The following is a 12,395-nucleotide window of genomic DNA, read 5'->3' on the forward strand; positions in this document are numbered from 1 at the left end:
TGGTGTGTGAGACATTGGTATACATGACCACCACCTACAATTTGTCTGCGCCCGCTAGAAAATTTATAATTAAATTGTTACCAGGATTTGTTCCGATTTAGGTTTCAACCCCAAGCTATGCAATGTTTAAATCACGTGAGGCACAGAAAACTGCGATTAAATAGCTGCTTTGTTGTTTTAATTCACTTCAACTTTTATGCCAGTCTACTTCATGAGTTGTTGTCGAAACAAATGAACAAACAGGTTATAGGTCTCAATCTTTGTTGTCTCATATGACCTCACTGCTGCCTCAACTCGTCTGCGACGTCACAGACGGCGTAGATGCTTGAGAGACCTTCCACATCGAGTGCTTGAGTGCTACGGTGCAAGCTACCCTCGAACGGTGGGCTCGCGGAGCGGCGGGATCTTGCGGCATTCCGGACTAGTGACGCGGACCAAGACGATGCAGGCATTCACTATCTGCGCCGACTCATCCTCTATATTTGTTTATTATAGGTCTGCTCTCTGTCTCTCTGAGCCCCAATATAAACTATCTCTTATCAAAGAATCGTTGCATTCATAGTTCTTGTTTCGTAAGGTTTTTCCCACGCGTCGACGAAAGCGTCATTTTAAACAACTGCCTACGTACCGTGTGATCCCCACGGGCAAACCGAGGAAGGGGCAGGTATACTAAACTCACTTAACAGCTGGCAGGAACCATACTAGCATTTAGTTACAGAGCAGGGCTCGTTATATTCTGTACTGCGCGTGTTACAGGATTGCATGTTACGTTGTCTGGCACTTAACCTTGAATGTTGTATGGCCAACTGTGTGGCAAATCAATAAAAATATGCAGAAAAGTGTACGTTTTTTCTCTGCACTTGGTTTTTCACTTTCATAGCGTGTTGTAAGCCATCATTTTGCATTATGTACGATATTGCAATAGACAACGCATTTTGAGAAAAAATGAGTTCGATGTAGTGCGTTAGTAACGAAGTTCTGCAGTGTCTGCATGAGGCTGACGTTGTATATTGTTTGCCTGCCTGGGCGCACACGACTAAACAGCCTACGAATGTATGTCCGAATATTTGCATGAATAACATAACAAAAGAGCAGACATGTCTACGCTGTCTTCGCAGTGAAAGCTGCTCTTGAAGTGAAGCAATCGCGCTTTCTTTGTTTCAAGGGAACATTAAAGTTGCACTAAAAAATGCGAAGCCAATTTACTTTCTCGGTTGCTGGACTAAATACTTAATCTGAAATCAACGGAATGCTAGTATAATGTTGCCTGTATCTTGCTAAAAAATACCACCGTGTGCAGCTTGTCGGGTCAGTAAAAGAACTGTGTATAATGTTTTACTCGTTACGAATAAATTTCTCAGTTCAGAAATTGCAAGTACGAAACTAACCCTTCCTTTAAAGTCGCGTCCAAGAACGTCAAGGCCTCGCGTCTTACTCGGTACTAAAAAATGGTTAAATAGCTTCAAAACCTTCAACACTGGGCACATGCTTTGACGGCTTGGACAAAAATGTACAATTCGTTATCAGGTATCCTGCAATTCAGTCGAGTGGCACGCTCTTACTGCATTGAAGTTTCGAAGTTTCAGCCGCAAGAAACAAAATGGTATTTTATGCAACCTTTACGCCGAATGTGGCATCGATATCGTATGTTTTTAGACTGTTTTCTTCCAAAAAATTTTTCGTGCGAAAGAGAAACATGTCCACGGAGTCTTGCAAAGATGCGAGGAAACAACTCACGAAACGTTGTAGCTCCAAAAGGCTGCTGTGCATCGATGAGTCCAAGAAACATGACCGGGTGCTGGCCTAATTTTCACATGATGCTCTTACACTGCAACTCCTTGTCGAAGCGCGTCTCCGCGTACAAGTGTTCGCAATGTGAAAAAAAAAATATGCCTGAGACAAACTCTCATACGTCGCGAAGAGATCGTAATTATAGATAGAAAGGTTCGGCTAATTCGTAAATACATGCGCCGACCGGTTTGTTTTCCAGCAATATCCCTCTCCTAGCTGAACACCACGCTGGCACCGTGTTTAGCACATGCTCCCGCCACCGCCATGTTTTCTCAGACGCCACGCCTTCTGTCATGCCTTGATGCATGCGACCATTGTTAGCTGTTGTAGAGAGCGGCATAAGATTAAAAGCTGTTCTCTTTGCGGGAGCACTTACAGTGGCCTTTCCGCGCATTTAGCTATTGTATGTGTGTTTTTGTGTGCCTTTTGTTTGTTTGTATGTTTGTTTGTTTGTTTGTTTTTTGTTTGTTTGTTTGTTTGTTTGTTTGTTTGTTTGTTTGTTTGTTTGTTTGTTTGTTTGTTTGTTTGCTTGCTTGCTTGCTTGCTTGCTTGCTTGCTTGCTTGCTTGCTTGCTTGTCTGTCTGAAGCCTGCATTGTAACCTGCCCACTGGGTTGCAGGAATGTATATATAAGGGTGTGCTCAAGTAAGAACGGTAAAAGACGTCCCAAGACCATTCTTTGTTTTCAGTGAAATGTTTACATGTGATGGGCAATTGTTTCGACCCTTAGCTTTGCAAGAAACACTGTAGGTTTTTTGGGAAAAAAAATTGTACATCGCACGATGTGGAAAAAGTCGCTTTTGCAAATTCGCAAAGTCGCTATTGTGGATCCTCCCAGAAAGTAACATACAATTTTCTGGAATCTGATAGCCTTTATGCAAACGTTTCTGTTCGAAGCAATACAAAAGTTTTTTTTTTGGCTAATGTAATTTCGCAGTAAAAAGTCGCAAAGCTTGTTGAAAAAGCAAGGCATTCCAATAAGGCCTGTTTTATAGGAATATAATGACGCAAAAAGATTAAAAATCTCAGGCGGAAATTTTTCTCGCTACTAACATATTCTTATTATTGTCGTAGAACATAATTTGCACTTCTAGAACAGGCAGACTATTTTTATTTAAGTGTTTAAACCATCAACAATTATAAAATTCTTTAAAAAGGCGAAATTGGACACAGATTAAAAAAAAAAAACAGCTCACTGATTTTCTTAAAAATTTTCCTGAAATACCTTTATTATCTGACAATTCTATAACAGGAAAAAAGTGTTGCATTATATTGTTTGAAAGTGTAAAATAATGGGCGAGAACAGACAATGTTTCTGTCAGTTACAATTACTTGATATTGTCTGTTGAAATGAGTAACGGTCATGAATTCGATTTAGCAGTTTAAAAAAATTGCTTCACATTAGTTAGGATATTGGCATCATCTAAGAAAATTCCTTTCAAGCATGTTTTTGCTCGTAAGTGTTTTTTAATAAGTCAACACAAATATACGTTCGCTTTTTCACGTGGAATCTATACATTTGCCTAATTTGATTGAGAATTTTACACTACTTAAAAAGCGTTTCATGGGAATTTGGCTTAGAATAAGTTTTATCAAATGCGTAGCTCAAGCCAACAACTGCATAAAAGCTTTCACTGCATGCGTGCAAGGCGCGGTTCTGATTTGTAGCGCGTAGTCTTCGGTCTTCGGTACCGGGCGTGTGAATTGAGACTTTGTTTTATCAGTGTATGTATACAACAGCTACAACCTACCGGTACTAACCTATGGCGCAGAAAGTGTAGGCTAACGAAAAGGGTTCAGCATTAGTTAAGGACAACGCAGCGAGCTATGGAAAGAAAAATGATCGGTGTAACGGTAAGTGATCGGAAGCGGGTGGAGTGGAAGAGAGAACAAACGCGTGTTAGTCACATCCTAGCCGAAATCAAGTGGAAGAAGTGGGCTTGGGCAGGGCATGTAATGCGAAGGCAAGATAACCGCTGGTCCTTAAGGGTAACGGAGTGGATTCCAAGAGAAGGCAAACGTAGCAGAGGGCGGCAGAAAGTTACGCGAGTGGATGAGATTAAGAAGTTTGCGGAGATACGGGGGCCGCAACTGGCAAAGGACAGGGTTAATTGGAGAGGCATGGGAAAGGCCTTTGCCCTGAATTGGGCGTAGTCAGGCTGATGATGATGATGATGATATTCAGTGTTGTTAGTGGAATAATTTCTGTTTGCATGCTCCGATTTCAGCAATTGTACACGCATTGATATCTTAACAGCACGAGGAATACTTTGAACCGCATGCTACGATATCCGTTAAGAGTTTCTAGAAAGGCCTTTTTAAGAAGTGCATGCACTGCAAAATGGCTCACAAGTTGGCTGCTTTCGCGTTCTTGCACGAACAATGCTTCCTCGACCAACGACGCAGAGGACTGCGGAAGAATAATTAAGGGCAGTTTTAGCACCTCTTACGGCCACGAAGATCCGTGCGTGATCTCCGCACGCACCGGCCTCAAGCGAGAACACCGCGATGATTCCTCAAGCCTCCTTCAGGCAGGGATGATGTGCAGCACAGACAACGTAGAGCACAGCGGGTGTGTCTGTAAATCGGTAGCGCATACCTGCTCAGGCTAGATGAAGCCAGCCCTGCCCTTAACTATGCCCTAAAGTAAGCCCAAGAGTCTGCTGTAAAGGGACTGATAATGGACATTCCCCTTTCGACCCTATTTCTGCGGTACGGATTTGTATTTGCGGTCTATCTCAGCCATTTTTCTTTCTGCGAGGAACTCACTCGATACTTTAAAAAACACACTTTATTTCCCACGCTGCGAAAACTATTCATAGTCGGCACTTGGTTCAAACGTGTTGATTCTGACTGACGGACACATCATTGTCACGGTAAAGTCCTGTTTGTAAGACACCATTCAACTGATGCTAAATAGGCAGGAGAGAGTGTGCGCGTGCACGTGTGTGTGTGTGTGTGTGTGTGTGTGTGTGTGTGTGTGTGTGTGTGTGTGTGTGTGTGTGTGTGTGTGTGTGTGTGTGTGTGTGTGTGTGTGTGTGTGTGTGTGTGTGTGTGTGTGTGTGTGTGTGTGTGTGTGTGTGTGTGTGTGTGTGTGTGTGTGTGTGTGTGTGTGTGTGTGTGTGTGTGTGTGTGTGTGTGTGTGTGTGTGTGTGTGTGTGTGTGTGTGTGTGTGTGTGTGTGTGTGTGTGTGTGTGTGTGTGTGTGTGTGTGTGTGTGTGTGTGTGTGTGTGTGTGTGTGTGTGTGTGTGTGTGTGTGTGTGTGTGTGTGTGTGTGTGTGTGTGTGTGTGTGTGTGTGTGTGTGTGTGTGTGTGTGTGTGTGTGTGTGTGTGTGTGTGTGTGTGTGTGTGTGTGTGAACGGATGGATAATAAATAGGACCGTAACCATTGAAACGAGGTGGTGGCAGCTGCCACCATGCTCGACTTTTCACCATTATATTTCTTTAATGGTGTTATTATTCCGCGCATAAATTCACCATTTCCTTTAAACCCATTTTAAATCCTACCCTTTTAACCTCACATCACCTCTCTGCTTTCAGCAACCAATTTTCCTATCGCTTGTTGCTAACTTCCATCGCAAATTCATTCACCCGACGACTGTTATCTCTAAACCTTGGGGCCTCAGGGAGAGTGGCTGTGCCTGCAATGACATCCTGATGTAGACCATCACATTCGAGTATAAGATGTTCAATTGTTTCTACAGGTTTACCACACTGTCTACATGGTTAACATGGTCTTCTTGGTTAAATTTCTCTTTTTGTATTTGGGCGTTCTAAGACGCCTAGGCCTAGCTTCAAAGAGTAGGGCACTGCACCTTGAGTTATCATAGAATGATTCCTTTCTGATCGGCCTCCTCCAATTCTGATACAATTCAACACTCTGCTTTATTTCAAAGGAATTAATCCAGTTTTTGCCTTCCGCGTTCTTTACCTGCCGTTTAAAGCTCTTTATTTCTCCGTCCTTGTGACCTGCATGCTTATTGGTTAGTTTACATACCTCTCCGCAACTGTGAGTACACGTTCTTTCTATAGAAGTATTTAAATGCCTGCCATGCCCATCTGTTATCACCTAGTTTACTAAGGGCGTTCTTAATATACTATTTTCCATATTGCCTAGTACTGGCTTCCATCAAGTACGTTATGATGATGGAAATGAAAAAAAAAGAAGATACAGCTTCCCACATCGCTTTTCCTAGAAGCCTATGTAAGTTTTTCGCTTAATCGCAGACGCATTTCTTATTTGAGCTAAATAAGCTGGACTGAAAACGTGGAAGCTGAGAGGCCGTTATTTTTTTGAGTGGCAGGACAGCTGCTTCGTACCATATGTCAAGAGAACAGGCGTGGAGTCTGCGGCTATTATGCCTTTCGCTTGAGTTGCAACCATTGGCGTTAAAGGTAAGCCTACGAGGTAAATGTATGGCATGGCGGTATTTGAAAAGGCAAAGCTCTGAACCCCGCGGGATTTTCCTTCCTAAATGGATTCGGTGCTGCGCTACACTATAGATATTAAAGAATTCTGCCGCATGATGGGCCGACATGGCTTTGCCATGCTAATTTTACTGCCTGTTAAATTTCATGTCAAGATGAAAAGGGCTGAGCAGAGTGGTTATGTTGCAACTTTTAGCAATTGCCGGGATTCATTTTTTAACGGAGTAGCATAAACCTGAACACGAGCCAGTACAAGCAGCGAGAGTAAATGCAACGCACAAAATACTATTAGGAAATGTCTCTTGCAGTCCCTTGTCCTAGACCAGCGTGCAAGCGGTGCAAAAGCAAGCAGAATTTTGCTACACGTGTTTTTCCCAACCCACTAGCACTAAGCAGATGGCATCCGGCGATCCTTGTCCCGAGGTGTAAAGAGTGTAACGAAATTGCAGACATGATCCACATGGTGTGGACATGCCCTAGCAACAGCGAACCAGACAAGAATATATAGTCCTTGGAGGCTTTGATGGTCAGCCAGAGAGAAGGAGACCAAAAGAAAGTCATCCATCTGGCCCTGGACTTCGCTGAGTGAAGTCTTCATCACGCACTGATTTCTTGACGGGTGCAAATAAAGTTCTTTAATCATCATTCACGTTTGTTCTCTCAAAATTAGTGCTGCCCAGGGGGCACTAACGGTGGTGGTAGCGTTGTGCTCTAAAGTAGGATCTGAGTCCCCATTATGTGCATTTTATGAACTAAATATTCTTTCTTTCTCCACCTCAAATGTTTGAAATAAATGAATGTGCAATAAAATATGCGCACTGTTCCTGTCGTGAATTTTAAGCAGTTTGTGGGGAACTTGCTTTTTCAAATTTAATTTCATTACTCCTAGCTGAGCAGCTCTGAGCCAAGCTTTAAATATAAACTTATGAAAAGCTTAGAAGGTCGAAAAGGCTTGAAAAGGTTTTCGGTGGAGATGATGTGTTCTAACATCGTGCTTTCTGGCCTTCCCAAGTTAACCAAGGTTAGCTGTGCAGTTGTAAAATAATATATGGGCTAAAAGATTAAAGTCATGAAGATGAAGTGAAATGTGCATCGAAAGCATCGAAACGCATCGAAACGCAAATGTACATTGTAGCGGATTTCTTTCAAGAATTACAATTTTCTGGCGACCTTTCCACGTTCATTCGCAGCAATGTAGGTTATTGTAAGAGTTATGGTGGTCGAGCTATTTGCTCCACACTATAACACTTCAAGATTTAAAAAAAACAAAGCGACCCACTTCGCTTGCAGGCTTCGCGTCGTCATTTCCACGCTTTCTATATCTCTTAGCCTTTTGCCCTTACGGGACTTCAAGTTAACGCTGCCATAGTTGTTTTCTGTGGCATTCACTACAGCAAGATTGTGTATCACATTCAACCTCTACAAACTGTTATTTTTAATCAAAAAAATTCTGCGTTCAAACGCTAAGTGTGATTATTTTGAGTTCAAGCTAATTACAGCATCCAATCAATTACCTTTACTATAGTTAATATATTTAGAGGAAGACTAAAAAAACTGAGACGTTCTATCTCATAATATAAAGTTTATGTCATTGGCACTGTTCATTTTTAAAAAGACATCTCGAATTGCTTGCCTTCAGGGACGAGCGCTCGTCCCTGTCTACTTCCATGTCCGTGTCTTTTATTGCGCCCCTGTGTCCTCCTGAAAAGTTATGAACCAACACGCCCGAATACGAGTACTTCTGCCTCAGCACTTTGCACTGATTTCCTGTTTACTCACGATTACGTTCTGAGCACACGCATTATTTTTTTTAAACAGCTTTTTTATTTTCATTGCTTTTACCTTCCATTTTTTTTGCTTGCACTATTTTTATTTTTATTGGTGTCACCCAAGAGTACAACCTGTTTTCGCCGCCGCGGTGGCTCAGCGGTTATGGTGCTCGGCTGCTGACCCGAAAGACGCGGGTTCGATCCCGGCCGCGGCGGCTGGAATTTCTTTGCAGGAGAAATTCTAGAGGCCCGTGTACTGTGCGATGTCAGTGCACGTTAAAGAACCCCAGTTGGTCGAAATTTCCGGAGCCCTTCACTACGGCGTCTCTCATAGCCTCAGTCGCTTTGGGACGTTAAACCCCATAAACCAAACCAAACCAACCTGTTTTCATATCATATCATGTTTCGCTGAAATGCGTACCTTTGTATATTTGTAAGCCATTGAAAGTAAGGATTCGAAATTAAAGGGATATACGAGAACCATATGAGGCATGATTGACATGGGCCTTTGCGCCGACATTTAAGATTTTAATTTAACAAATATTTGTCCTCTGTAATGAACGTCCCAAAACTTTGTGCTGTCTCAAGTTACGGTTTCCTGTGTGAGGCGAGAGCTGCCCTCCCTGAACCAAGTAGATAAATCATCATGATGACCAGTACCCTGGCGGAAGAAAGAAATACTATTTATATACGTAGAAACGCATTAATGTTAAACAGTGTAATGGGCGCATGAAAGCAAGCGCACAACACTATAACTTGACTCGGATAACAGGTGGCCTTGAGACCACCAGTGTATGAGACGTCCCTCAGATACGTCAGTGTATGTGTACTCTGCAGACCGTTAACTGTGTAGATTAAATGCGCGATATTGTCCTTTCATTTCATGCGACCAAGAAATGCAATCGAATAAGTGACATTAATTAACTTTATGGAAGCGCAGAAAAAGGACAATAGCGTAGGAGAAGGCGGAGAGCAAATGATGAACATGGATAAGGAAAGGAAGGTTTGCAGGGGTTATAATGTTACGTAATGCTCTTTTGTGCAGTGAGGTACATGCTGAGCACGAAGCCGTGTTAACTATCAGACGATTTAATGACGACCTCCAAGAAGCATAAAAGTTGTGAATAACATACGAACTTCGCCCAACAGTGTATCCGTCACACCCGCGATGTTTTGTGCTACTGTGGGTATCAGTCCACAAATAGGACGGCAAAACGGTTTTCAGTTTTCTACATTCCTCAAGAAACGTGACGACCAGCGCAAAACCAGTATTTGCTTAACATTGGTAGAAAGAACTTTGTTCCAACGAAAAATGATTGTTTTGTGTGAGGTGAGCTACATTTTTTATGTTTCTGCCCATTTACTAGGCATTTACAAAATGTGGTGAATTCGCTTTTTCCGTTGTCACAGTTGTTCTCATTTCTGCGAAGCAATAGTTTTTTACTTAGTGGCGAGTCACGAACAGAAGCTAAATATGAAGCCGGGTGATTTTACATCGTGCTCTTTTAAATCGCTTTTAGATCGATCATTAATCCAATGCGCTTTTAAAATATTTTTACTCGCAGGACACATCTATTGTCACTTCTCAACTGCTTTCCAAGGAAGTGTCCTTTCAGTAGAAACTTTTTACGTGCCTTTAAGAAGTGCTGCACAGCTCCATTTTGATGTAAACGCACTGTAAAAGTGCTTTTTTAGTGGCAAACAAAAAAGGCGCTCACTGTACCATTTCAAAGCTAAGTTGAGCAGCACATATAATTCTGGATATTTCCACATTTTTTTGTTTAGATGTGCAAGTATTTAGGCTTTTACCTTGTACATTTACACATGTCACACGTCCGTCAAGCACTGGCTTTGTCTCATTTGTAAATATGGATTTCCATTCCTCGACAGCAAGACATTACTTTCACTGATTAACATAAATTTGCTGCCGGATACGAACGAAAAGCGCAATTAGAAAATTCAGTTTTCTGCACATCGGAATACCTTAAATTGAACCGACGCCAAGTATTGCGCGGTGGCTCCCCGAGTGATCTGAATTGAAGTCTTTCCTGTCTGTGAAGATTTTCCGGTTTTAGCTGTCAAGATTCACAGTTTCACTCATTATAATGCAAATTACATAAAGAATGCTTGTAATCGCAGTTATCAAGTATTTCAGTTGTGATGCAGATGCGTTCGCGAGATCCGAAAGTGACTAACCGTGCTCCGATCATCTATGTTACCACAGCTGGTCGGCAGACCCTAAACACGGCGAGGTTTCCTCTCGAGTTCAGTAATGACAGATTCGCTCTCTGCCACCGGAGTGTGCTTTAAACAATGCTGAAAGCCTTGCCCAGCGTATGACTCGTGTAAAATGATGCCTTGCAAAGCTAATGTTAAAGAAAAAACTTACGATAGATATGTAGACAGCCTTTTGCCGCAACAGCTAAAATACGAGGTGTATTCGAAAAGTAAGGGTCACTTACTTATATTTAAACACTAGCAGGTAAGAACAAAGTCGCACTCACGCAGCGGGTTCTATAGATTGTTTTAGAATCCACTGATATTGTTTAGTTTAGTACTCATTTTGCTTGTTGATGGCTGCAGACAAATATGTCTGCGAAAATTGTCGCTCCTGCCTGTTGCGATGCGTGTGCTGTTATTCGATTTTTCTGTGCAAAATGGTCATCGGCTGCCTAGATTCATCCCAAGTTGTGTCTAGTTTACGGACCTACAGTAATGACTGAACTAAAGGTTAGATGATGGTGTATAAGATTCAAAAATGGCCGCACAAATGTGCATAGTGAAGAGCGGAGTTGTAGGCCTATTATCCAGAGCAAGAAAATAATGGTTCATCAAGTGGATAAAGAACTGCAATTTGATCGACGACTGGCGATTAGTGCTCTGGCGAATAAATTTCCTCTTGTTCGACGCACCACTATTCACACGACTGTTGCGGAAAAGCTCGGACATCACAAATTGTGTAGAAGGTGACCATTTTTAGGCCGCTGTCGACGATACGCAGATGTCTTGTTTCCCGTTGTTATGGGCGACAAGACGTGGATACTCCACGCAAACACAGAAACAAAACATCAGTCAGTGCAGCGGCGCCACTCAACTTCTTTAAAACCGAGAAACAATCAAGCAATCTGATTAGTCGAGTCGGAAAATGACGGCTACTGTTTCTGAGACGATTTTAATGAATGTGGAACAACAGTTAAAGCTAACATGTACTGCGAAACGTTCACTAGATTGAGACATGCGTCAAAAATTCAATCGACGGCGAGGGAAAGTGACTTCCCGAATAGTCCTCCACCAAGACCACCAATAGTCCTCCAGCAAGTCCGCGCTTCCACACATTGCTGAAGGAACCAAAGAGACGATTCAAGTCGCGCACTTTTTTATCAGCCCACTGCTGTCTCGAGTTTGCACCTAGCAACTATTTCCCAGTCTTGCAACAGTTACTTGGCGAACTATGGATTGAATACAAGGAACTCGAGACCACCGTTGTTAACTGATTAGCTCACAACCAGTTTATCCCCTTCTATTGGACGCAAGGGTCATATACCAACTGGCCCCAGCAGTACCTCTTCTGGCCCTCCTCAATGAACCCTGGCCTATCCCCCTTCTTGGGTACGTTCTGCGTCACTTGGGAAACAATTGCAACAACTGGTTCAATTGTCAGGCGGCGAACTTCTATGCAGAGAGATTAAAGAGCACTTGCTGCTGGTCTAGTTGGTTTTGGTTCATATTTGAATAGGTTTTAGGCGCAAAAAACAGACAGACACATATGAAAGAAGCCAACAGCCACAGAAACCAAGGCGCACAGGGTATTTTTTGTTTTTTTTTTATTTTGTGGTGTGGATAAATTTATAATATTTCTCAATATCTTATCGCTTAAAGCTAATTGATTAGAAAAGCAGAAGAAAAAACAACCACATGCCGCCGGTGGGATCCGAACCCACGACCTCCGAATTACGCGTCCGGTGCTCTACCTCTGAGCTATGGCGACGGCTGTCAAATGTTCTGCTTTCGGGGGTATTTATGTTTACAAGTAACCTAACTTTGAGAGTGTTCATCAGCGCCACCCACATTCATAAGCGGCGGACGTAGAACGTCCTGAGTTACCGCAGGTGTGACGTAGAACGTCATCGAACGGAGAGGGTGGAAGCTGCGTGAGAACCCTCTTATGCTTCCTATGGCGTCAAGGCTGCCAGAACCGAGGCCCTCGCTAAGCAATTAAGCAAACAAGGGAAGGGAATGAGGGGCTCGTTATAAATATGAAAGAAGCCAACAGCCACAGAAACCAAGGCGCACAGGGGATTTTTTGTTTCTTTTTTTTATTTTGTAGTGTGGATCAATTTATAATATTACTCAATATGTTATCGCTTAAAGCTAATTGATTAGAAAAGCAGAAGAAAAAACAACCACA

At 42.5% G+C, this 12,395-nt stretch overlaps 1 protein-coding gene across 2 annotated transcripts in view; it reads right to left on the reverse strand.

The window, feature by feature from the left end:
• LOC149343231 (galactosylceramide sulfotransferase-like) overlaps positions 1 to 12,395 on the reverse strand; it is a 38,291-nt gene that overhangs the window by 13,500 nt on the left and 12,396 nt on the right. The window contains exon 1 of one of the 2 annotated variants that reach the window (XM_089542333.1): positions 1,738 to 2,043. The exons of the other annotated variant lie outside the window; for it this stretch is intronic. The gene's annotated coding sequence lies outside the window, so the exon portion shown is untranslated. Of the gene's footprint in view, positions 1 to 1,737; positions 2,044 to 12,395 lie in introns of those variants that run through there. 2 annotated transcript variants of the gene reach the window in all.

Source organism: Amblyomma mixtum, chromosome 5, assembly GCF_055824585.1.
Source record: "Amblyomma mixtum isolate Tamu chromosome 5, ASM5582458v1, whole genome shotgun sequence".
Lineage (NCBI taxonomy): Eukaryota > Metazoa > Arthropoda > Arachnida > Ixodida > Ixodidae > Amblyomma > Amblyomma mixtum.